Consider the following 6,412-nt stretch of genomic DNA (forward strand, 5'->3'; position numbering starts at 1 on the left):
TTTGAATTACGTTAATCCTATATTTCAGTGGAATTAAAGGCATCTTTGTTAAATACGGTGCTGTATCTGACACGATCTGAGATTTGAAACTGATATTTTAATTTTAATTGCGGATCATCGAAATAGGTTCAGTAATGAAGTCACAAATGCATAGCAAAACGCGGTTGGTACCTAAGTATAATATTTTCACTTTTGTTTCTCTTATCCACTTTGCAATTTTGTTTGCCTTCGACCTCTATAACAAGGTCTAATTAAACCAATAATGAAATTAAAGAACAATCTTGTTCCTGTGTATCAGTAGAACGCAATTCTTTTGTCTGTCCGTCATAACGGTGATGTGACGTCATGTTATTGTGTGTATGAGTACAGACCTTCGCTGTTATTGGCCTATTAGTTCCAAATTGGGGCGAACACATACTATGATTCTAAATAAATGAGTTAAGTTTAGAGTTTAATTCACCATTTTAATAAATCGTTCATTTAAAGTATTTACTTACCAATGAACTCAACGGAAATCATATTATAAAACTTAAGAATTCTATTAATTTTTTTAACATATTAAAGTTTTATAAAACATTAATAATAAGGTAAGCGATTAGAACTACATTTTAAGAGTAATTATGAACCATAAATATTCCCCTATCTAATCCTTATTTAGACTTCCAGTTACAACTCTACACAGATCAGATATAGAGCACAATATGTATATCCCAACTGTCCACTGTCGTGGCTTTTTCTTTGCTTTTGGATGTCCTAGACAGTAATTTATTATCGAAGAGACTTCCGTAATGATTAAACCACGCTTATCAAATAGAAGAAGTATGTGGTGAAAATGAAATAATGCGTCTATTAGTAGGTATATTTATCCTAAAGTGAAACATATTAATCAACATACACAGACAAATAAACAGTTAATGTTGGATAATACCAGTGTGAGTTACATAACATTCACCAACCACTTAAGGTCCGTAAAAGCTGATTACCAAGACCTTAATAGAGACCACCAAGTATTGCGATACATCCTTGGGGAAAACCAAAAATCAATGTCTTTACTTTATTTCTTAAAATAAGGCTTTTACATACTTCCTATACTATTACTTAATACGGATACTCGGGGTCAAGGCCTTATTTTGTTGATAAAAAACCAAGACGGCAGTGACTCATTACAATTTTGTAAATTTAAATATAAAGATGTTAATGTTCACAGTTCATATGATAAGAACAATAAGTAGGAACAGATTCTGCAATAAGTTATCTTCAATAACATGATTTGGTTTATGTTCGTAAAATTTTGTATGTACATGGTGGCTACAACTTCAAACTAACACGCAGACAATATACACCTTTAAAAAAATGGTTGTGCCGAGCACATAAGTGTCCAAAGTGAAACCTCTTTGGCAGGATTCGATGATATCAAAATCATCGCCTTGCTCCATGACGTGAAGGCTTTGCCATGACGCGACCTTGAAATTTTACTCTCAACGCGCCTAAAGAAGTTTCGCTTCAAAAACTCATGCAAAATCCCTGATGCGTCAGTTATATTAATCCTATAACAATAACCTTCAATCAGCTAATCAAGTAATATTGGATATAATTTGTGGAATAACCTTTTGAATGACGAAAACAGTACAAACGTCAAATGATTATTCAATGATAACTAGCGATTACAAAGATAACCATCTGTCTGTTTGTACTAAGTAACCCTTTATAAAATACTTACTAGTCTTTCTCCAAGCTAATATCATAATAAAAAAAAATACCTTTAGAAAATAACGTTTTTACTGAGTAACGTACTTAGGTTCTTATTTTATCATTACCTCGGTTCAACTGGGGAGAAGCCATACCCAGCATTTGGTTATGTATACTCAGCATTGGACCAAAGCAATTACTATTATTTATGGTTTAAATTTCATTGAGGCAAATTGACAGCGGTAGAGTAACCAGAGCGTCTCTACCGAGGTCCTGTCTCGGGTCCTGTCCTGTCACTCCAGGGAAAAAGTAAGGGAAAAAGTTTTTATTATTTTGCCTCAAACTTAAGAATGTAAGTAAATGAATCATTTAATGGACATCCACGCAAATGTAAATTAAAAATTTCATGTCATTAAGCTTTAACAATTAGTCACGCAAGATTGTCCGTTGAAATGAAATATGTAGATACAATATACCTAATTACGTATTAGTCATTATAAATGCGATGTTTTGTTGATGAGATGCCTTGTGACAATGATAAGACAATTGCATTTAGTTCGTCATAACCTTTTAAATTAAATTTATTATATCATAACTTCTAGAAGGTAGACATTTATTTGACCCATTTTCCACCCATTCGAGTATAAAATATGATGCTTCTTAAAAGATAACTATTATATTTTGAATCTATTTTATTGTGTAGTTCCATTTGGCTCTACAAACCTTTTCCACGGCATATTTTGAGCTAATACTTAAAACTACTTTATTTATGTTTTGAGTTGCCTTATTTATTTAATTGACACTTCATTACACACATTGTTTTTATAAAATATAAAAGTATATACTTAATAAATCACAAAGTTACAGCTTTAATATGTGTAACGGGGCGGCCTTATCACTTCAGAGTGATCTCTACCAGGCGACCCCTTAGGCAAAGGACAAGTGTTGACCTTATCTAATTATTGGATCTAAATTGGATATTATTGTACCTAAGTATATAAAAACATAATCACGAAGACTCAAAAAATAAATTCGTAACTAGATATGTATAAAAAAGTAAGGTCTAAATAGGACCGAAACGTAAACAGCTAAAACGTTATACTCTAAAGTAAACAAAAACTAAAATTTGGAGGCCTACTTAATAAAAATCTGAAAACAATATTTTTCTTATTTTGAGTTCTGCAACCTCGACCGATATATGTCAACGAGTTTGATCCACTGCACCACGTTAATTATGGCGCTTCGCATTTAAAATGATATTTAAAATTAAAAAAACAGACAACTTTCACCTTTCGATACAAATATCGCACAGTTAATACACAACTTGCCGCCTCAAGGTCGGTTATGTAAGTATAATGGACATTTTGAGGTGTTTTGAGGTTGGGAAAGGGGTATTAAGCATTATTGTCCTAATTTTGAGCCTTTTTCTGTCAAATTAGCTCATGTTAATGAGATTAGCGAAAATACACGAAATTTTCCAAATAAATAAATAAATATTTCAGGACAATTTTCACACACCGCACGATCTGATCCCATACTACGCTTTCGCTTGTGTTATGGTACCAGATGGCTGATAAACATACATATTACATATTATATAATTTTAATTAAATACTTATATATAGATAATCAATATCCAGACACAGAGCAAACATCTATGTTCATCACACAGACATTTGCCCCGGTTGGGAATCGAAACCACGACCTCTGACTTGGAAGGCAGGGCCATGGCAGGGCCACTACCAATCAAGCCAAAAAACCAATTCTATAATGTTTAATGTTTTACCATGAGTATGTATGTATGTCTTACTTTTCATTACAGAGAAGATCAAGTAACTTTCTAAACTAAGGATTGGAAAAACATTTAACATATTTTTTTTTCAAAACAAATAACTACCTTGTTTTCGAAATTATATAATTCTCAGGTCTTGTTTTAAGTAAATTAGGCCACGCACGTTTCGTTAACGGTCTCATTACCATAGTCATATATTACTATCATTACAGGTTACATAATGCGTGTGCGTTAAAAGAAACGCATCCTAAAAGGTTTGCCATTAAGGAAACTGGGAGTACTTAAGTATTACGTAGTGTGTAAAATATGAAATAATAGAGTTGTAGAGAAAGAAGCGTGGTAAAGCCAAGCAACCAAAGGCAAGCAGATGAATATGTTTTTTTATGATTGCATTTGCTATAAAGGGATATTTTGTACTCCAAGAAAGCTTCCTTGGAGTACTAGGGTTGGATGAGCGAAGTCTTAGTTGATAACAATATAATTTTATGCTGTTTCCTTTTCAGGTCTCTGTGCGTCCAGTGCATCCAGTTTTAAATAAAAACCTCACAGATGCTACTCAGCTAGCAAAGAGAACATCGATAGATTTCCCTTTATAACAAGGAAATAAGATTTTATTAATTACTAGCGGTCCGCCCCGGCTTCGCCCGTGGTACATATTCACGTTTTCTCTACATAAGAACCATCCCCGAACTTCAAGGAATATTTAAAAAAAAGAATTAACGAAATCGATTAAGCCGTTCTCAAGTTATGCGCTAACCAACACATTTTGGGATTCATTTTTATATTATAGATTATGCCCTGTTCCGTTTTGATGATTTTTATTCAAATTAGTGAAATTATGTTAATATTATAAAGAACATACATTGATGAATACTTTATACTAGTACTATAATGATAATTCTAGAGGTATATTGGGCGTATTGTGGCCGAGCTCTATGCAAATAAACAATAACATACTTACGTTTGTATTCCATCCTTGCGTTGTCTATTATCCTTGCCGCGTTTGGAGACTTCATACTATTTGTTTATAACTGAGTCATGGCTTAATAAAATGGCAATAAAAAATTAATTTATCTAACCTCACTTATGGGCCTACGGTTATTTTAGATATTCTAAAATAAATTGGTGCAAAATTTTTACTTGTCATTGTTTGACGACAAAGTTCTTTATAGAGTAAGATCCCAGAGCGATAAGACATAACTTATTTTCTAAAAGATGAAACTTTAAGTTCTCAGTAGTGTCTCATGTACTTTGTATACCTGCGGGTTTGTGAAGTTTGCCCAGTGACACCTGGGCAGGTACCAGGTGAGAAAGGTGACTAAAAATAAGAGTTACTTTACTTAAATTTAGATGGCTGATTTTTAGATATATTTTATAGAATATCATTCTCAAATGGTATCGCAAGTATCAGACACTTTTCATGGACCAAAACTTTAGTCAGACGCTTTAAAGCTCCACCAAAAATAAATGAACTTTACTTATTTTTTAATGTCTGATTTTTTAATATGTTATCAACATAACTATTACAAAATTATATTTAATCAGTCAGACAAATTGGAATGACCAAAAATCCACTAAACAAATTATTCGGCCGTGAGTAGAACGCGAGAGCATTATGCATGCGTTTCAGAGCGAGTGAGACGTCCATAGTAACACAATATACAGATACATACAGTTAGGAAACTACATACAAAACGTCCGAAATGGCTCACGCGCACAAGCAAGCGTGTTTACGAGTATCCAGGCTATTGAGGGGGATCGATAGTAGCGGGTGACACATCCACAGATTTTGAATAACAAAGATACGTAGTATAGAAAAAAGTTTAAAGTGATGTCATTTCACATTAAATAAATATCGATTGTTTCAGTTTGTAGCCCTTTCAATAAATATATTTGTACATACCGTATCTGACTACAAGTTAAAAAGAGACTATTTTTAAATTTCTATAGATATGGCAGCATAAGTTTTAAATTATGTTGACATATTTTCTCCCAAAATGATAGCTACAAATAGTCACTATTAGCCTATTAGGAGTCCAGTCTGTTTAAAGATCGCATCTATTTTTTACGCAATCTAGAAGAGCACAAAAATCTAAAAAAATGGTAACCTTAAAAAATCTTGTTTTATGTGCATAATTGCGTAAATATTAGGGAAGAAAAAGATAGATATTATAATTATTCCCTCAGCCCCCGTAATCAATCGGGCCGCTCGGTGGTCAATCAAGTCAAGGTTATTGTATTTTTATCGATACGTGACTTTACCACTTTGTCAAGCACTATAAGCCTGTCACACTATTTTCTTTTTCATCCTAAAACAAAAAGGTGGAGTTTCTATGCTAAAAATTAATTTACCGAATATATGCAATAAATTATTTTAATTTTAATAATTATTAATTATTACCTTAATGTTGTAAAGAGATGCAGAAATATTTTATCGAAAGCAGTAACCGTACTTTTTGGAATATTTACATTCTTCGCTCTGACACGCATGCGCATAGTGCTCTCGCGTTCGTACTCACGGCTGAATATTTTTTGTGTTTAGTAGATTTTTGGTCATTCCAATTTGTCTGACTGATTAAATATAATTTTGTAATAGTTATGTTAATAACATATTAAAAAATCAGACATTAAAAAATAAGTAAAGTTCATTTATTTTTGGTAGAGCTTTAAAGCGTCTGACTAAAGTTTTGGTCCATGAAAAGTGTCTGATACTTGCGATACCATTTGAGAATGATATTCTATAAAATATATCTAAAAATCAGCCATCTAAATTTAAGTAAAGTAACTCTTATGTTTAGTCACCTTTCTCACCTGGTACCTGCCCAGGTGTCACTGGGCAAACTTCACAAACCCGCAGGTATACAAAGTACACGAGACACTACAGAGAACTTAAAGTTTCATCTTTTAGAAAATAAGTTATGTCTTATCGCT

This window comes from Colias croceus, chromosome 16 (assembly GCF_905220415.1).
Source record: "Colias croceus chromosome 16, ilColCroc2.1".
NCBI lineage: Eukaryota > Metazoa > Arthropoda > Insecta > Lepidoptera > Pieridae > Colias > Colias croceus.